Consider the following 22,364-nt stretch of genomic DNA (forward strand, 5'->3'; position numbering starts at 1 on the left):
CTCTGGCCCTCTCCTCGCCCCCGGCCTTAGCAGGGGAGGAAGAATTACCTCCCCATCGTGAAAGAGCGGCTACTTAGCTATGGTGGCTGCCTCTCAGCTGGCCTCAGGTTAGTGCCCCACTTCAGCTGTGCCCCACTTCACTTCAGCTGTGCCTGCAGCGAGCTGGCAGGGAAAGTCTCACCCGTTGTGTGGATGCCCCTCTTCAAATCAGCATTACAAGTAGGTCACACTTCCAAGTAGAGACAGTAGTGTCACGGTGTGCATCTTGTGCTTATGCTGTTGCCCAGGTATTTGCTTTCGGCCCACACTGAGACAGGTTGCAACACTAGGATCAATTTTCTTTTCCTCTGATGTGGCTTGAATTTTTAATTTCTATGTTTTTGTAGGCTGTGGTAGAGCTGCCTGGTGGAAAAGGACCTGGGGGTGCTGGTTGACAACCAGCTGAAGATGAGCCAGCAGTGTGCCCAGGTGGCCAAGAAGGCCAACGGCATCCTGGCTTGTATCAGAAGCAGTGTGGCCAGCAGCAGTAGGGAGGTGATCGTGCCCCTGTACTCAGCGCTGGTGAGGCCGCACCTCGAATCCTGTGTTCAGTTTTGGGCCCCTCACTACAAGAAGGACATTGAGGTGCTGGAGCGTGTCCAGAGAAGGGCAAAGGAGCTGGTGAGGGGTCTGGAGCACAAGTCTGATGAGGAGCGGCTGAGGGAGCTGGGGTTGTTCAGTCTGGAGAAGAGGAGGCTGAGGGGAGACCTCATCGCTCTCTACAACTACCTGAAAGGGGGTTGTAGAGAGGTGGGTGTTGGTCTCTTCTCCCAGGAGACAAGTGATAGGACAAGAGGAAATGGCCTCAAGTTGCGCCAGGAGAGGTTTAGGCTGGATATTAGGAAAAATTTCTTTACTGAGTGGTGAAGCACTGGAAGAGGCTGCCCAGGGAGGTGGTGGAGTCACCATCGCTGGAGGTGTTCAAAAAACGTGGACATGGCACTGCGGGACATGGTTTAGTGGGCATGGTGGTGTTGGCTTGATGGTTGGACTTGATGATCTTACAGGTCTTTTCCAACCTCAGTGATTCTGTGATTCTGTGAATGTCCCTGTTGAATTCCCTGGCACAGATGTGGATGTTGGTGCTCCTCAGTTCATTATCAGAGTCATACAAGGCCCTCTGCAGCAGTGGGCACCTTCCAGATCAGTGCATCCAGCACTGTGATTAGCTTCTGCCATTAAGTATTTCTCCCTCCACCCTTTTCCTAAAGGAACAAAGCATGGTTAGTAGCTTGCTTTAGTTTAGTTGGACTGAGCTTTTTCAGTGAAGACAAGGTCTTGCAGTAGAAAGCCAGGTTTCTAGTGGGCCTTTGGTTTGTAGGAGAGTTCATTTTCAGTCTGGTGTCTAAGAAAGCTCTCTTGTATAGCTACTTTTATGTATATCCACTGTAAGGGAATGAAGTTGCTGAACATCACTGTTATTGCAGTGCTTCAGGCAATCAGATATTCTGGGCTCAAGCCCAAACCTTGAACTTTATTTTATATTCTAAAGGAAATGAGTATAACAAATGGAAGACAGGTTTGATGTATTTGCTGGAGCCAGTACCACTGACAATTAATGCAAGGCAGTCTTCTTTTTGCTGTATTAATGAACACTACCACAAATAATGACAATACTGCAAGTATCACAGCTTATCCTGTACACTCATATTGAAGACATTGTTGTCACCAACCCATGAATGTGGTATCAAGTGTCATTATTACTTAATGCCAACAGAGAGCCAAGATTGCCTTTTGATGCCACTGCCGTGGATAGTGCCTTGGTATCTGTACTTCCATATAGTAAAGTCCCCTGCCTAATCCCAAAAAACACTCCATGCTGAAGTGACAGCATTAATTCCCCCTGCTGTTACACATTTTGCCAGCCCTTTGTGACAGTGCACAGTGACAGTTCCCTTGTGTGAGTTGTCTGCAAAGGTACGCCAGATATGTCCCTTTTACGGTGCATACACCTGTCTTTTGGGATTATGCAATTGATAATCCAGTACTGGCTGCTCTTCCTATATCCACTTGATCCTGAGAAACATACTGAGCACTCATTTTGTTTACAAAAACAAGTACAGTGTGTACAATTCCCATACTTAGTACAAGTGAAGTATTTTGCCATCACAAGGTCACTTTTGTATATTTCTTAATGATTATCTTCTGCAGCTATGCCCTGGATGGCAGACAGACCTTCCTCTCAAATTACCAGGTCATTGCAAATGCTAATTTCTGTATAGTAAATTTTGACTCTCTAAAGATTGCTTTGAACTTTCCTGAAGCCCTAGCATGAAGTCCTAGTGTTTTTAATGACATTACAGTTGTGCATTGATTTTATTACCTGGCACTGATTTGGTAGTTTTCCTCATGTCTTATTGATCTCACTGAACTGAGTTAATATATAATAGTACAGCAGGCAAATAGCAGCGACTCTGTTTCCTCAAATTGACTCAATTTGTCATTAAGGAACATGAAGACAGTGAAGTCTGCCTCTTCACTTCAACAGCCTTATCTGCATCACCTTGCTGCCTTTAAGTTATTTGACTTTTCTGGTCACCCCACCCTGTAAGATTCTCACTTTTCCCATCATGACATGCTTTACTGCCATTAATTGTTAAGGAGACTATATCACTAGTGAAAGCAAAGACCATCAGACTTCTATATAGACAGTTTCACTGCCATTTGCAGGTGGAACTCCATTCAAATCAAGGGGTACTATGTGAGATGATGTGGTCATCACACCCTGATGAAAATATGCTCATTTTTCCTTTTATGTTTGTTGTTCCTTGTTTACTCAGTATTTTAAAATAGTATTCAAAAAGATTCCCTCTTTTGAGGCCTGCAAAGAAAGATAATAATTTAAGACTGTGGTGTTGTCCCAGGCACACACTTGTGATACTGTGAAAACAAACACTAAACTGAAGTATATACTGAAAAGAACTGAGACCTAAGTAAAGCAGCACATCAGAAAATGTGCTTAAATATGTCAGAAAGTTTTAAAACCAATAAAAGAAAAAAAAAAACCCTGAATGTTACACAACAGTGTTGAAAACAAACTGCAAATCCTAATCTCTTTGAATAGCTCTAGTCATAATTCTCTATTTCTAACGTTGCAACCTCTGTCTGTAATCAGAGATTATGTGTTACATAAATACTTGCAACTGCTAAAATATGTAAAAATCACATGAAGAGGTGGGCTACTGCTACAGCAGAAGCCTTTGCTTTACAAAAAAATAGATTTAATATTCTGTTATTAACAGAGAAAAACAAATGCAATACATAAGCAAAAGTGAAGTGTGTTTCTAGATAATCTGCTTCCAACATTCAACTGAGCATGGAATCTCTTCTTGAAGAAAAGCCACGTAGAGATCCCAGGAAATCATTCTTTTAGCTCACTACTGCTTATTTGTTTGATGGCATAGTTCACTTTGTTCCTTTATACTGAGCTGCTTTATACTTATGCAGAAACAAAATTTTTTCTCCCGCTAATCCTTAGCAGGAGCATGAGCCCTTAATATCTTGTCTTTGCCAATCTCACTGTTTCAGTAAGTCAAGTCCTTATAAAAACTCTTTTACCTGCAAAGCGATACATGAGAGTCTATCTGGCTCTGTGATGCATGGGAATTGTAGTTTATTTTTCAGTGAATTCTGTGGTTTCCACTATGAAACTATTTTTATCTTAAATTGCAAGTCCTAGAGCTATGATGTTACATAGCATGTATTTTCAAACAAACTTTCTTCTGCCTTTTGCCTTAATATTTATTGTGTATCCAAAAACTAGGAACACAGTAGTTCTAAAGAAGTAACAATGGTATTAGTAAATCAAAATCTTGCAGTTTTGTCATCCTTCGTATTACAAGGTGACTCTTCTTATGATCTGTTTCTGCTGGGTTCTGAGATTTAAGGTGTGTGTCTATTTCTTCTTTCTATGTGAAATGTCATTATTCACAATCCTCAAACAACTGTGAGAAGACACCTTAGTGTATAGCCATCAGAAAAGCAACAAAGCATCATTGGACTTTTGTAAGAAGTTTTCCTTGTTTTCTCTTTTTAGTACTCAGTCCTAAAGCTATCTTCTGTTTGTTTTATTTAGATGGAATCCAGAGAATATACTGTGCTGGATTACCACTATTTTAAGGAGGCCGGGTCTTAGGCATTAATACAGTTTCACTTTCATGGCTACTTCTTTATTACTGTGATGTAGGTTTGCTCTCACTAAGTATTTTCTTCAAGCCACAATGTGTTATCCCCTGGTCAACTCAACAACTACTTCTTTAAGACCAATTGGCCGTTTCTTTTAACTCACTATTAGTCATTTCTCTTTTCCTCAAAACCGGGAACAGTGTTCATGTTTTTGGCAGAGTAACAATGATACTGCATCTAACCAAAACAGCCCCTTCTGTGCAGCTAGTCATTAATTCCTTTCTGGTAGCTTGTCATCACCAGATGTCTGCTGAGTTTACACCCTGTGCATTTCCCGTGACTGTACCCACAAGGCATCCACAAATGATTCTGTATTTTCAATAAGAGCACCACATCCTTTTATGAACTTCTCTCTGCACTACCTCAGCAGCTGCAGCTGCTGACCACAGAACTGCAGCCTCTCTTCACGTTACGTGTTGTACCTCTCTCTTAATTGAAAGAGTCTACAAACAGCATAAGAGTATAATGTTACTTTTGCCTTAAGGATCGAATTTCATCACTTAAGATTTCGGGAAGCGGGTTTTGCTCAGAAAGTAATGAGAAGTATTCTACATCCAACTCAGAAAAACATTTCCAGGTTTATACCAACAAGTAGAGTACAAAATGTTTTTGTTTGTCATAAGAAGCACTGGCAATGAAGCCTAACCCTGCCAATAATAAAGCATATCTGAAGGAGGACTCACAGTTATATCTAAGCATGAGGAGAAGCGTAGGCACGTTTCCCTCCAGAAATCTGCACTCACTGAACATGATCACCAGCAGTAGATGCAATTAGCTATGTCCAATTTACATTTTGAGCACAAATGACAAGCTTTCACAGCATGCTTAATACAGCGAACACAACAAACTGTTTTTTGTGAACACAATGCACTGTTTCTCAGTTCAATGGGAAACTTCACAAAATATATGTGCAAGGTATAATTACAGCATGCCACAAATAAAATTTCAAAAGGATAATTGAAACAACACTCATATCTTGAAAAAGAAACTGGTTAATTGATGTAGGGTCATAGACATATGTCATAGCATACAATACAATAAATAAAATATAAACACCAATTTTCAAATCAACGCAGCTTGATAACGTGAATTCAAATTTTAGGAACAGCAAAAAAAAAAAAAAACCAAAACCACAAAGTAAACCCTAAATTACAATCCCTCAGCTAACTGGTAAAGATGAAGGAAAAATTTTGGGAACTATTAATATTTTTCTAACTCATTAGAAGTCTGTCTTTCATCTGTTTTCTTCTTGCTGTCCGTGGCCATTGAGGCTAGTAGGAAACCAGCCAATTTAGTCAGAAAACTTTGCAGCATAGCAGGGAGTCTCATTTGTCATCACATGCAATAGCAGCTGTCTCCATCAAGAATGTTGATCAGTACAGACTAAATAAATTAGGTAATTCTTTAGATGGTTAACAATGTACCGTGAATGAGCAAAGACCAATCTTTGTTTCCTGATACTGGGAAACTTCTCTTTCAAATATGCCAATTTTGTGGTTTGAAACTAAGAAGCAGTGAAGATCCTTAATATATTTTTTACACAAATATTTCTGGTAACTGAAGAGACTCAGTTTACACAAGGGACACAAAGTGTTATAATTGTTGTAAAAGAGCTATATCCAGATTCAGGTTTTCTTCAACCTTCTTCAACTTCTTCCATTCTATGCTTAATTATTTCAAATTCTTGCCTGAATTTCTTAGCCAGGTCAAATTTGAGAATTGCAAGAAACAAAAAGTATAAAACCTTGGGAGCATGTTTCTTCACATAAAAACCTGAAATATACTGTGTGGAGTTAATGTGCTGAACATGTAGCCAATAAATCTATAATGATACTGAACTTCACGCAAATTTGCACGCTCCCCAACTTCTGCACTAAGTAAAGCAGGTTGTATGCCATTCAGGAAGACAGAATTTTCTTCTCAAAAATGCATTTTGTACAGCCTCAAGCACATTTAGGACCTTTCTAACCCCAGGTTTTGTCACTTTGCATAATGTCTCTAGCCTGAAAACATAGATTGGTGATGACGTTAAGATCGCGCCCATGGACATAAATGAAGGAAGAAACTGGTTACATAAGCTTTATGCCTCTTCTCTTTACCCCCTCTATATGTTTATTTTGGAATTTATATGTAAAGCAGGTAACCAAGCAGGAAAATACTGACCTATTCTGTAAAATATGAGAGTTACCTATTTAGAACTCCGGCCTACAGCCATAAAAGATTTGCCTAGTTTTCTCATAGTTCATGTCATGTACTCCTTCCTCAAAAGATCTGGACTGGATTAATCTGATACTGTAAAAATATGCAATACACAAAAAGAAGAGCTGACACGGATCAGCCTTCAATTTTGAGTAGAAAGCACATCTCTGAAGGCTAACTGGTTCATAATTCCAAGAACGATATAAAAATTGAGAAAAAAAAAGCTAGTACTGATGCACTAGCTTAAGGGAAAGCCTATCAACTGTTTATATTATTAACTGACCTTACTAATGGTATGACTCGGCCTATGTCGCAATCATAAGCTACTGGGAAAGGACACACTGAGTGAGCTAAATCACAGGTATATAGGTATATATACTGTGGGCATGATGGTTTCTCAGAATGCTGCTTGCCTGAGGGGACAGAGGGCCTATTCCAGAGATACCATGTGATGAATACCCTCAGAGCCTGTTAGAGAATGATACATAGAGTACCAGTGTAAAAGGCAGAAAAAGAAACAGGTTTGTACATAAAGACTTCAGTATTTACCTTACTCTTATAATCACAGTTCATTACCTCTTTCTGAAAACAACGATAAAGATTTTCACTTTGTTTCAGGTTTTATTTTAATTCTTTCTGCAATGCTTGAAAAAAAGATGGTATATGGTGCCTGTTTAACTAAAGGAGCAACAAAAACCTTAAGCAAGATGATTTTAATATAAAAAGAACTGGATCTTTATCACAAAAAAGAAAGCAAGGAAGCTCTCATGTACTACAGAAAACTCATTTAACCTTCAAAATCTGCTAGGCAATTTTGTGAAGAACCACAGCAACTAAAACACATATTACAATAATTAAATATGGAAGTAAAGGTTGGGCAGCACATATGTTATCTTCAAAAGTTGTTAAACAATGGATGGGAATATTAATGCAAAGAACATTCATATTGTGATGCTATCAAGGGCATACATCAAAGTGGAATACTTTTTGCAAAATCAAGGGAAAATTACCTTTGTTTTGGCACATGGCATGACATGGCATGTGAAAAGAAATTAGAAAATGTTTTCAAAATGTAACAAATATATTACTTATAAAGTATTGTGCTTTACTAGGAAGGAAGAAACAAAAGGCAGAAAAGTTGCAGGATACTAACAGCACTTAAAGAAGCATAGGTAAGCGTTGTTACAATCTTTGTTCTTTTGCAAGGTAGCTCTAGTCTTCACACACAAGCTCTGTGTGAGGAATATGGCTCTATGGATTTACAAAACTTAGATAAAATTTAAAATTTCTTATGTGAAGTGATTTCATCTTGATAAGCTTCAAATTATCTTTTCCTCATGAAGATTCCATAAGATAAGTTGATTTAGAGCTCTGTTTTATGTAGAAAAATGGTCTAAAATTCTCATGTAAGCATGTCACTGGAAGTAACAAAACCGATCATAGGTTTGCTCAAATGTATTTTAAATTGGCTGATGGACTAATGTTGAAGAACTACTTATAGCTATGGGTTCACTTTCAGTGAGTAATTTTTATAAAATTTCCATATGTCAGTGACACAATGTCATTTAAGGACCTTTTTTCTAAATCACATAAAACTGATTTAAATCAGTTATTGGTTTTAATCAAGTTCTGCTGGCCCAACTTAGAACTTGTCCTTTGAATCCATAAATTACCTGAAGGAGATTTACCTTGAGAACAGTATGATAAAATATCAACAAACATGTAACTCATCCTTTGACAATTCTCGGTGCTTGTGAAAAACATTCAGTTGTGAAAACAGCTGTGCCAGCACCTACTTAAATGCAGTTTCAATTTTACTTGACCAGACCACAGAAAACTGAGAAAGCAGAAGGGTTTCCACACCCCTTATAGCTTAAATGTTTCATGTTTTCCTCTTCATGCTCCAATTTTGGTAGGTAAGGGATATTCCAATATTTTTAGATTTCTTTTTCCTTTGGTTTCTCTGGTGACTTCTTTTTGCAAGGGAGTGAGGGTGTTTGAGAGTGACTGTAGGTTTCGTAAACTGTATATGCGTATACCTCTGTGAGCACCTATGCAGTCAACAAAGAAAAGATGCTAGAAAAAAAAGAAACGAGTTTTAAACAGTACTAAAATACTGTCTTATAGTCATTTTTATTACAGCATATTCTGACCTTTAAAGTCTTAAGGAACTGATATTATTACCGTAATTTTTGGTAAACGGGAATCATCAAACTACTGTTTCTCAAGATTGTTCTGAACAGTTGCAAGGACAGTTGCATCTGCAGGGCTGATGGAGTCCACAGAATAGCACAGTCTCTCCCTGGTCACACATCATGCTATCTATACCAGATAAGGCGATATCAAACTGGGAGCAGTAGTCCTCCCCTTCCCAGCAACCAAGCTGTCCCTGTAATCTGTATCACAATATCACTGCTGTGAGGAAAGAGGAAGCCTCCACAATAGAAGTACCACAGGGCAGATACACAGTACAATTTCAAACTTAGTATAAGCTGAATTCTGCAAGAGGAAGCTTTACACCTGGTGTCAGAATTATGATTCAGACATTAAGAAACTTGGGTTTGGTGCCATTTCTTAACCAGTATAAATCACAGATATAACTCACTGGTAAATTCTTTGTTTGGCATCTATAACCAAACAGTCAGTTTTCTCAACTCCTGTTCAGAATGTGTAAAAATTATTACTTTAAGCATTAACTAACTGAATAATTGAACTACAGCCCAACAGACATTTGTTGACTGGTTGCTTTGATATCAATATGTTTTTGATTTGTTTGCTGAGATTTCAGTTAGTTGTAATGATATTAATAATAGTTTAGTATTAATAATAGTTTAGTATTAATAAGAGTTTTGGTAATATGTCTTCTTGTTTGTACTTGGGAGTTTTAATAAAGCACGTAAGACCCTGTCTTACATTTCTTTCAATAAGAAACCCATGGAGTTTTGAATAGGTGTTCCCTGATTAACATAAGACCATGACCAGTTTTCTCTGTTAGCATATGGTTCTTACATCTGGCATTAATCTGGGAATGTAGTCTGCAAGCAGAAAAGCAGTAGTAGAAGCAGCATGGCCCTGCGCAAAGACTGACAAAAATTCACAGCACTCAGTGTCACAGTCTCAGCACAGTCTTGTCACATTATTCCCACCTACACCACTCTTTCAGGGAAAGGAAAGGGTTTCAAACTGGGATATCAGCAGAAGTGCCTTTACTGCTGGTTGGAGAGCGGGAGAATCTAAAGGTATGTTGTTTTATTGATGATTTACAGTAATTAACCGTAGCCTGCCACTCTGCTTTCATCTTCGTCAGTACTCTGTGGCTGTCTTCTGTGTACTCCCTAGCAATTGTCCAGAAGTGAGCTGGACCAACTGAGACTAACCTTACAAAAATACAAGCTGCAGAAGTTAATCAAAAGCTATATTGCTAAATTCAAGGGGAAGGCCAAGATATTTGAGGTTTAGACTCAGTCCTTTATAAGCCTCCCAACTGTAGCCATTATGAAGTTACTCGTCTTCTAGAACATCATGATTCAGTAGAGAAATTCACAAGTCTTTAAATTGTTGTTTTGCTTTCGTACTTTTTCTGCAAAAAGATTAGACTACAAAGCAGAACTGCATAGCTATTACAAGAAACTTTGAAGCAAAGCAAAATTAACATGAGAAGCAAGTACAGAATTACAGAGAAAAATGGTGCTACTCAAGAAACAGATAGTACTATTAAGATCGCTTAGTTGGCAAGACAGCAAGCCTAGACTGATTGCCAACAGAAGGGCAAAAAAATGTTCAGATAAATTCCAGTCTCTCAAACATTAGGCCACATGGGAACATTTAAATGCAATGTAGTATGCCTGCCTAAATAAGTGGTGGAAAAAAAATACTTCTTTATTTTGGTAGAAGATAATATTATATTTGGTAGAGTAGAATGGCTAAAAGCTATAGGCAGATTTTTAACCTAGATTGGCATTCCACTCAGGCAGTAAGTAGGCAAAAAGGCTTGTCCTAGCCAATATATTTTATGATTCCTGTAAGATGGGGAAATCAACTTAAGTAGTGCAGGACAAACTTTGCCAAGTCAAACAGAATCTGATGAAAAATTTTAAGATTTAGAGTAAGTTCAAATATTTGTACCTCATATTCAGAAAAAGGAGCCAGTGAAAAAGATATCACTGGAGTCTGAGTGAAAAATTTAACCTGAATTTTCAGGTTAAATTCAGGTTTAGGTTTTTTAGATTTTTTTTGTACTTCGAATATGTCGAAGCCTTTTAAAGCATATATTGCAACTCACTTTAGAAAATCACCTTTCTCTGAAATATCCAGTATGGTCACCCGTGACATAGAAAAGGAGATTTTCATAATCTTGCACAATAGGAAGCATGTGGCATGCAGTATCTCTTGTAATGGGGTGAACATAACAACTCAAATGCAACGAGGGTTTTAACTTTGAAGTCAATACTCTGTTTCTGTAATCAAACACGAATGGTATTAAATAACAGAGAACTATCATCATGGTGAAATATTCCACTTAACAAACAAACATGCAACAAATAGGTGCGTGGTGCATTTTTGCTGCACGACATAAATTGTATCTGCTTTGTATTTAATATTCAGTAAGATACAATATGGGTCTGCAAGAGATGTTTTGTAAGAATTCACCTGCATCAGGTTCTCTCCTCTGTGTGTAGCAATGAGCCATCCCACTTCCCAGAGATATGGAGGGACATGCAGTGAAGAAACGATGGTCCAGAACCAGAGCACAGTGATTGGTCAGAGGTTTTAAACATTATACTCTAACAAAAAACCTGGGATAGGGTCAGAGTAGCACCCAGTAATCACAGGATCATTCTGTTTCCACTCCCTCCTCTGAGAATCATAGAATCATAGAATCGTTTAGGTTGGAAAAGACCTTTAAGATCATCAAGTCCAACCGTTAACCTAACCCTGCTAAGTCCACCACTAAACCATGTCCCTAAGTGCCTCATCCACATGTCTTAAATACCTCCAGGGATGGTGACTCCACCACCACCCTGGACAGCCTCTTCCAATGTCTGACAACCTTTTCAATGAAGAATTTTTTCCTAATATCCAATCTAAACCTCCCCTGGCGCAACTTGAGGCCATTTCCTCTTGTCCTATAGCTTGTCTCCTGGGAGAAGAGACCAGCACCCACCTCTCTACAACCCCTTTTCAGGTAGTTGTAGAGAGTGATAAGGTCTCCCCTGAGCCTTCTCTTCTCCAGACTGAACAACCCCAATTTGAAACTGAGGAAGAAGACAAAGGAAATGGTTTAAGTTCTACCAAAACAGCTTTAAAGACTACCCAGGAAATTACTTTTTATGCAAATATTGTTATAACTTCCCCATGAATTGCAACGATGCTGTTGTTAGAAAAACAACAGCAAAAATATACATAGCATAAGCCAACAAGATGCTGATGTTGGTAAATTAAGACAAACACCACTTCCCATCAGTTTCTTTTGCTATCTCTTTTTCTTTTCTATCAGTGCAGTGCTAAAAATATGAACAATGGTTATTAAAAGGTTACAGGAACAGAGAACCTCTGGCAGCTGGTGGGCTTGAAATTCAACTCACTCTACCTGGCATAGATTACTGTTCACTCAGTGGAGTTGCACTAGCGCAAAACCAGTGAAAGAAAGCTGCGAAGCAAGCCTTTTATGATACAATAGCAGGTGAAATATATGACCTTTAGCTGACACATTCACATGCTTGGTGATGTTTCGTGACTGTGCCATATAAATGTCTGGTAGAAACAAGCAGACTCTGAGCCCTCATTGTATTTACTTGAGTATTACACCTAGCAGGTCAAAGTACCGCATTGCCACGCTAAAGACACTGGTGGAGTTAGAGCTGCACAACAGTGGAGAAGTAGTGGTGATTCAGTTCATTTTTTGTATGTGTTTATTTGTTAATGGTGGCGGCCATATTTGGTGATTTACTTAAATAGCGCTGGCATTTTGCAACAAACCTTTAGTAAATATTTAGGAATCTTCATTTTATTCTTAGTTGGGCCCCAATAATCTGTCTGTTTATTACTTTAATTATTCTTGGTAGAAAAACGCTTTTATGTACTTAAGAAAGCAAATTGGAAAGTGTCCTGCTGGCACACCAACATTTGGGAAAGGATACAGACAGTACATCCTTAGACATTTATATTTATTTCCATGCTACAAACTGGCTAAGATATTTTATACTATGCAAACACTGGCAGGAGATCAATATAAACAAAATGATCCTGGATGAGCAGCTCCAGCTCATTGTTATGGCCATTTCTCATGCAACTGCCTGTTTTAGCTATTGAACAATTGCTGGTATTCCTGACTTGAAAGTATCAGTTACTTTTCTGTGAAGAATCTCACAAGCGAGGAGTAAGTGACAGTGGAAAATTGTATACTATGATGATATAAACTATATAAAAAAATCATGGTTTTGAGGATAAATCTTTTATTCATAACCATAATTTTCATGCTATTGCATCTCTATTTATCAGCCTTCATAGCATGTCAGTTTTCACATTCATTCTTTTGGCACTATGGCTTCTAGCAGCTTAGCCAATAAGACACATACTCAAGATCTCTATCCAAACATGCATTTTCTAGAACATAAGGTAAAAACAGATGGAAACTGAATTACAAAAGTACAGTAATCATAATCCATATTAATAACCTGTAAAAGTAGACTGAGTCTTTGAAATGTAGTCTACATATAATCTTTTTATGTAGTGTCTGAAGGTCTTGTTTTATTTATCATTATTGATTCTGAATGAAATAGTTAAGAAGATAGCTTTTACAATAAAAAAGCTACAGCTGGACCCATGATATTCACAACAAACTTACTTTGGCTTCAGTGCAGTTAATATAGTGTCTGGTTTTTTCCATGTTAACCTTAATTTTTAAGAAATTAAAAATTTCAGTATCTATTGATACTGAAACAGCAATAAGAAACAGCACAAAGAACTTGAAAGAGCAAGTCCTTTTTTGTCATATTTAATTACACAATGTAAGAAAACATCTTCCTTTTGGAAGGTTGGGATGCAGTTCAAAGAACTACTCCCAACCAATAAATTAAGTCAGACGAGAAAAAGATGTTATATTCTTGGACCAGCCTTAGCGGACAAGTCTGTAGACAGATAAAGTGACATAGTCCCACCTTAGCTTTCAGCCATGCTTGCAAGTACATATAAGCATCAATTGCATGATCTTCTGCAGAATGCCTTACAATTAGCAAACCTCCCTGGACCCTACATTTAGATGATACTCCAGCTATCTGCATGATGCAAGTTTTGTTTCCCTGGAGTAATCATTGTTTAAAAAAAACTTATATGCATACACACATATACTGTAATAGTAGTCATAGCATAGCAGTAGTATTTTTTAGGGTTTTTTTGTTAGACATTACCCCAAAATTCCAAAAATAGCAACCTGTATCAAGGAAGATCAACAATAATGTCACAATTTAAGGAATTTTTTTATTACTTAATGATAATTAATAAAATATTGTTTTAATTGTTATGCTTCATTCTTTGAAGAGCCTTGTGGATGGAACACTGCAAAAGAGCATTTATACAAAAGACAATGTGGATATATCAGATATTTTAAAATAATATATTGCCCATAGTATTTTTATATTGCTTTTTGAGCAGGTGCACATGAAGGATTCACGCAGGTTGTTCATTAACTCTAAAATAGCAACATCTTGATTCTACATTAATTCGTTCTCTGTGTGAAAACATTTCTTGCCCGGAATATATTGCCCCAGCAATATACATTCAGCAAACTCTTAGGCAGAGGAATAATGTTACTGTGTTGCAACTTCTACTAAGTCCATGTGTCTAGTTCTAGGCTTAAACTTAAATCTATGTATAAGTGCAGAATCAGAATGAAGTCCTAACCCAGCTGAAGCTGATGGCAAAATTCCCATAGGCTACAAAGATGCCAGCATTTAATAACACAGTGTTCATATTCAAACACCTGCATCTAACAACCCTCCTTAAACTACTATTTCAAATTCCATTATTTTAAATTAGTAAAACTGAACAGACATTATTCTTATATAGTTGTACATATGAAAAAAATATAAAGTACATACTTTAGTATTTTTATGAGGCCGTCACATTTTAGTATACAAGTTCTACGTAGAAACATCCCTTAGTCATAAATACGACAACACAGTCCATTTACAAAATGAAAGGAGGAAAAGAACACATAATAGATGAGAGCTGAAAATACAAGCAGCTACATCTGTAACACAGAACAATAAAAATAATAAGGAAGGGAGAGGACAAACTGGAATTCAAGTTAAGGGTGTAACCTGAGAGAAGAGATGAAGAAAATAAATACACTGTGGATAAAACAAAAACAAAGATCATCCTAAATCAAAAGAAAGGTCAACTGATACTGGCCAGAGAGAAAAAGAATTGCTCAACATCTACATTTTTTCCCAGTATTTAATATAAAAGCAGAGGGAAGCATGGAGCTCAGTGAGATAAATATTAATGAGGCTTTGGGAATATCTAGCAGCAGAATTAATAAAAAGCAGGTAAAAGAATATTTAGATAATTTAAATATTTATGATTCAGAAGGTCCAAATCATATTCAACCAAAGGATCTTAAGGAATTGGCTGAGAAGGATCTGACAGACATCTCTGAGACCTCATGGAAAAAAGGTTAGGTACCAAAGGATTGAAGAGGGATGAATCTTAAGAAGCAGAAAAAGGTAAAAAATAGAGAATTTCAAGCAAGGTCCCAGTATTGCCTACCAGGCAAAATACCACAGTAAATATATAACTAATAGTGTATCATTTAATGCACAGCAACATCAGAATAATCTTTTAAGGCTGTAAATTCTGTGTCTCTGTCCATCTCTCTCCTTTTGGTTAATGTCATTCAGTCTTAATCGTTGGATAAAAGTAAAAGCTAGTGAGTTTCAAAAAACTCAACCCATATTATTTGGAAATAAACAGACTATTTACACAATAAACCAAAATTTTTAGCTACAAATTTGTAGAAAGTGAAAAGTTAAAGAACAAAGAAAGATTGTAAAAGGAAACAATCAAGAGGGCTACAAATAAAATTACTTAGAATTACACATTTGTTTTAAAGTACAGAAGTTCTTGAACGCACAGGTTCAATCCCAGCATAAATGGGACTCATGGAAAGCAATACAAGACATGACATAAGTCTGAATTAGTAACTGTCTGTTTGAATCATATAATCATGTGCCAAGATCACACCTTTCACTCAGAGGTTAGTTAGTAAGATTACTATTCAAAATGTATTATTGCATAGGATAACATTCTGGCATGCAAAGGTGATTCCTACTCTGTGGGCTTGCCACCACTAGCTTCTGTTCATCCCATTCACAAACTGTTCACATCCTATATTAGAAACCACTAGGTGTTTGACACTTATTCCTATTGGAAGTTGTTCCAGTATGTCACTCCTTCAATGACCAGCATCATCCTTCTAATTTTTAACTAAAAAGTATGCATGACCAATGTGAAACTGTCCATTATCATCAATACTTTTAATTTAAATAGCTACCCTCTATGTCTGGTGTTTACCCTTCTGCAGTATTTGCAGACATTAATCAGAACCTTTCTCATCCTTTGTTTTGCTGGCTAAACAAGTCAAATTCTTTACATTTTCTCTAATCACGTTAGTAATCCTGTTCTTTCAGCCTGTGATTCTCTACCATATTCAAGATCAGGTCTTACATCACTGTCTAAATGCAATACTGTTTCCCATATCTTCCTGATACATCCTAAGATGATGTTTTCCTTTTTCCCTACTATTTTGCATTGGTCCTCACAGTTATCTTGCAGCTGGTTAAAATTCCTAGAGCTCCTTTTGTGGACTTTTATGGACCAGCTAAAAGCAAAAATTCTCCTTTTTGTCTTTGAACCCATGACTTTGCAGTGTGCAATATTAAATGCCATTCTATTTGTATTTCTGAGATCGTCAAATCATCTAAGTTGTCCTACATGATATTCCGGTCCTCTTCTGTATTGATTGTATCTCCCAATTTTCTGTTTTCAGGAAATTTCATTACCACATTTTTCCTTTCTGTCATGCTTATTAATGAAAATATTACATCAGTCTTTGAAGAACTCCATTAGCATGCTCTTTTCATTGCAATGCTTTCCCTTTAAATTGTTATCTCTTCTTTAGATATTTTCTTGCCTACTTTAGATTTCTTGTACTATTCCCCAACTTCTCTTGCTTAACTAGTAATTTCCCAAATGGTATTATATCAAAAACCTTTATGAAGCTCAGATAAATGAAACCTACTTCATTTCCTTTGTCAAAAATCAGTTACTTTATCTGAGAAAAAATATCAGATGTTACTAAAGTTACATTTTGCTGGTGGATATATTCTAGTTTTTCTTCTGCATTTTGATGAAATCTACAGTACTGTGTTCTCAATTTTAAAAACAACTACATGCTGCACTTATCCACTATCTTCATGTTGTTAAAATTTTCATGATGATTTTTAGTATGCAGAGGCAGTACTCATGCTCATCGGCTACATTAACACAATGGCTCTTTTGGAGCCATTACAGTTGATCGTGCCAATGATCCATGGATTATATACTTTTATAAGGTCTGATGCACTTGCAAACAAAAGGTTTTTTTCCTTTGCATTTCTGTTTCTCAAGAGACACTCTTTCTCCCCCCCCAAATCATCCTTTAATATTAATGCAAAGCAACCAAAGGAAACCAAGCCACAAAAATTCTAGCTGTGATGATGTGATGAATACACTTAATCCTGGAACAGAAAAATAATTTCTGTCTCTTATGTAGACTCTTTGTGTCTGCTTTTCTGTTCTGTGCTTCCATAGTACAGAAAGGCCCTGACTCACTCTTGGGATCATAAGCACACATGAAAATTTAGTCCCATTTTTAACCATGCCTCCAAGACAAAAACTGGTCCCTGAGAAGAGCACAGTTGTAAGTATTTTTGTGTCTTTTGTATCACACATTGCCACTTATCCCCGATTCTCACCATTCCCAAATAAAAACGTATTCTGAATCAGGTACATGTTACCATCCACCTGTGCTCCTGACCCATCCTGGTAGCCATGGCCTCTGGAACAGAGAAGTCCCTGGAGGCTTAGATGATGTCTAGCAATGCAAATTATTTAAGGTGTTTGGGAATTTGTTTGTTCTGCCTAATGGTAGTTTTCAGGCCATGCTCTAAAGCTGGGACAAATCCAGAAGGGAATAAGGGACAAATGGTGCCATCAGACAGATTTCCATGCTTGTCCCCTACTAATCCTTTCTGCTGACAAGACATCTGTGAGGCTATCAGGAAAAAGGCCATGCTAGAATCAACCAAAAGTAATCCCTGTGCTGAGTGGAAAGATTCAGTTAGCGTTAGCTACACTGCTGTGTTGATTCACTTGTTTATCTCTAAGCCGAAGCCTCTCAGTTGTCCCCGCTATATACATACTAGTTTCTTGCCTAACTCCATTCTGGATAAAACCAATTCATTTGCTGGACAGAGACACCCTAATATAGATTAAAGGGTGGTGTTACACTGTGTAGACACAATGCAGTCTAAGACAAGTTTTATTGCTTCCACATGATACAGAGCTCCAGTGGTAACTGAGCCAGCTTCACACTCTCACTTTATCCCAAATTTAGTGCAGATACAACCAGTCTGCACCAGAAGCCATTAACTCTGCTCACTATGTGCACAAGCCAGTTACTTGGCTCAGGTACCCGCTGCACATGTAGTAAAGACATTATTAATGTAACCAAGGACATTAGCCAGCAACAGGGGGACAGTGAAGTTTAATAAAAATAAAACAAATTACCTGGAGGAATTCAGGTAGGGTTTCATCATACACAAAACCAAAAAACCACAAATCAAATGCCAGCTCCATGAAAATACAGGTACTGAATCTGCAATGATATGTCTGAAGATGATTAGTTAGAACGTCATAGAAGATTCCCACAAAAAGCCCTGCTGTAAGTTGCTTAAAAGAGAAAATGTGATTTAACAAAAAAGCTTTAACATCCTTGCAACTCACAGTTCATAGACTGCTCACCAAAGAGCGAAGGCTTTGTTTGGAACATGCCTGTGCCAAAGACCTCCTGTGTGACTACAGGAGTGTATCTTACTTTACCTGTACCTTTGTTACTTATCTATAAAATGGGTAATATATTCTTCTTCCCCATCTTTTATCTCATCTGTTTAGATGTTAGCTTCTTTAAAGAAAAAATTTCCTCTCACAGCAAGGGAGGAAGAGTGTAGGCTCAGTAATAACACTGAGACCTAGACGTTGTCTGACAAAGGAAGATGATTTCCTCTTTGTCTCCTTGCTCATCAATGAGGGGTATCAGGATGTGCAATTCTTATGAGTCAGTGGGCATATAATGGAAGGCTACACAGCTGGGTAACCACAGGGGCATTCAGTGGCTTTTACCAAGGGATATAAACTGTATTTGAATTAGGAGCAACGACATTCAGGGTCTCCAACAATACAGGTAATTTGGGCTTGTGTAAGGAAGTAGGAAGTACTTATTAAACAGAAAAGTTGTGCAGAGTACTGACCAGAAAAAGAATATATAAGGGCTATTGTCAGTAAGTACTTGAAGTCATCATCCCAGTGAATTGGGAAAAAACCCACACTTGCTGAAATGCATCAATAGAAAGAGGAAAATGCAGAGACAGAGAATACTAATGAAAAGACATAGTGTATAAAATCTAGTTCCATCTGCAATATTGCAGTCAGCTTTGATTACCTTATCATGTATGGGATGCTATCAGTCCTGGAAGGGTGCAGTGCAGGAAGTCAGGGTGGTTCCAGCTTATAAGACTCTTTGATACAAAGCAATTATGAGGAGTTAGGCTTGTTTTCTCTGGGAGATTTCAAGGACACTCTAATAAAATAGAATTCAAGAGGACAGAAAAGTATTAAAGTTACCTTTGTATTCAGCTAGAGAGAACCAGACACCGCTGAGAATTATGTAGCTAAAGATCACAGTCTAAAAGAAGGACTGAAGCGGGGGAAAACTTACTCAGGAGAGCAACTTACTCATTTCCACAGGAGTTCTCCCTCTCTTTTGGGTATCTAGATTATTGTTTGGTCTCCCTTGTGCCATGTAGCTCCATTTGCCACTCTACTGATGAAGGGAGCTCTTAAGGAGCATTAAAATCACTCAAAGTAATTCCCATTAAAGGAATAGCCCACTGTTAGGATATAAGTTATATAGTTCTATATCATCTTTTTCATTATGATTCCTATATAGGAGCAAGGCCAGGGGATAGAAATGTCACAGAGGCATATAAAAAGCAGGTTATCTGAGGAAAAAACAAGAGTTCTTTTCCTGTGCTAAGCACATAGATTCTTCCTCTGCCTAAGTAAACAGGTTATAATAGGGCAGTCTCCTAGTTTGAATGTTAAAAGGTCACCGTTGGCCTCTTTTTGTCTCTTTACAACATCCCTCAGCCCAATAGATCTTTTTGTGCAATAATTTCCCATGCTAACAAATTTTTCATTTAATATTCCAATCCTCCTTGGCCAGATATGCATCCTTTCAAATATGTAACCATTACAATTTCATGTATTTGCTGATTAAGTTGGTAAGAGTAAGAAAATACGTATTGCATCCTTATAGACTTTTAGAGACTGTGGAAATGAACGTATGCTGTTAAGACCAATTTGTCTGGCAGTCCAAAAAACCTCTGATCGTTGTGGCAGGCTTAAATTCAGCACTTACTGAGTTACTTCACTGTTATTGTACTGGCAAACCAACAGAATTAGTGATTCAAACCTCTTGGAAGGAGGAATACATTTCAGTGTTCCTTTTTAAAATGACTATGAAGGACTATGGGTACTTATGTTTTATGGAACAAAAAAAGGTGAAATACTGGAGAACTAGATTTTCTGATTAATGCCTTAGAATCCCAGTTGCACAAATGATTTCACTTGCACAGCTATAAAAGAAAGTATTGTTTTGTATAGTTAGTTGTAACAGACTCCAGACATTCATCGTTCATTAAAATGATTGTATTTTTTTAGTCATTGTTCTAATCATAATATAAAATATTAAGAAGTTAAATAATTTGTAATTCCCATTCTATAGAACTGAAATGAAGGCACCCTTCTTTTGTCAACTGGTACAATTGACATTATTGAAGTTGCTCATAGATGAGAGTATGAAAAGCACAGAATTACACCTTTTTACAGTCCTAGTTATTCATCTGATAACAATTCAGTAAGAGCAAGATCTTCGAAAGTGCTTAGACTGGACTGAGATACCTAGCTGTGACTTTAGACTCTCACACCACATTTAATTCTCAGATTCACTCTTCAGTTGCCACCTGAAGTCTATAAATGTAAAACTTGTCCGCCAGTAATTGATCATGATCATAAACAGCCAAGCAGTAATTGATCATGATCAGAAATGCCTTTTGACACTGCTGAACCATTCAGAGTTGGTCTCAAAGTTGCTGAAGTGTTTGAATGCACAAATTCAAGATGTAACAGATCTATATTGAGTTTTGTCTTTTTCTGAGGAGGACTTGGCCCTGCAAATTCCATCATATTGTCCTCAAAACCCAGTTATTGATTATTCTAAGAGAGAATACTCATCTCTTGAGTTTCTAGCACATTTCATGGAAAAATTGAATATTAATTGAAAATTCAATATATTTGTATATAGATAGAAAGAAAAATAGTGAGTGCAACTAAAATCTGTCTGTCCACTTGTGAAGTGAGGAGCCCTAAGTTCTTTCTCCAATGACTTTATATTTTTGAATTAAGTATATTATTTCAGATAGGTCATGTCAAATGGACATGATAACAGTCAAAACTGAGAGCAACTCTCAAAATCAACCAGGCTGCTGGAAAACAGAGGGATGAAGATGTGTCTTAAAATCTGCTGAAGCTAAAAAGAGATTTGAGTCTGTATTTTTCATATCCTTTGTGCTCTAACCCTTGATCACCTAGATAAAAGGTAGTGGCAACACCATCACTTCTTCTTGCTGTATTTTGTGAAAAGAGATCTGAAGTAGAGAGCCAGCCATTCACATCTGTAAAGTTCTGAGAGGGGAAAATGCCAGAAAAGAGTGGAGATTAGGAAATAACTTTTTCTTTCCTTGGCGTTTACTGTCAGTTACATTAGGCAGCATCTTATTCAGCAACGTAGCTTTGAAAGATACCTAGTTCTTCCCTGGCACTGGCATAGGGCGACTAGTTATTTACTCTAGTAGGGAACGAGAAAGTCCAGTGGTAAGCCAAAAAATAGGTATTGCATGCTGAGCGTAGGTCACCTTTGTGGAAGAGTTATTAATTATTTAGTGATTCTGAGGGATTCTGCCAGCTTCAGTAGTTCTGATGAATTTTTAATAAATCACTATTAACATAAATGGGAAGTATAAATTGGTTGCATTATGCTATATGCAGTAGTAGCAATGAGACTTCTGCATTAAGGTCCAAGATATGCTGCTTACCTAACAGAAACTGACAGCTGAATGATCCAGTTCTCCTGGGAATGTCCTGAAAAAACAAAATCTTTTCACCATAAAGGAGTTCTATTTTACAGTGGCCAAAAAGCACCTGAAGCAGTTCAGTTATCTGAAAAACTGACAAGAATAAACAGTATTTTAGTGATCTGCTCCAAAGACTTACCTGGAGATGGAACTGTGTGCTAAGAGAAAATTAAATTGAGCTAAAGGGGCTTTGTTTCCTAAAAACATCTGGCAAAAATAAACTTCTATTAGGAGAGTGTGAGTCTTCCTGAAGCACAGGACTTACTAAAGATATTTTTCTAAATATAATCTGTTGTTCTTGAAAAAATGTTTAAAGTCCAAAATAGTAATTTAAGGATTCATTATCACTAGAGGGATTCCAGTGCTTTCTGTTATCCCAAGAAGTTAGAAAATGTTTAATAGGTGTTTGCATTAAATTAGGTTGTTTTA

Source organism: Gavia stellata, chromosome 12, assembly GCF_030936135.1.
Source record: "Gavia stellata isolate bGavSte3 chromosome 12, bGavSte3.hap2, whole genome shotgun sequence".
Lineage (NCBI taxonomy): Eukaryota > Metazoa > Chordata > Aves > Gaviiformes > Gaviidae > Gavia > Gavia stellata.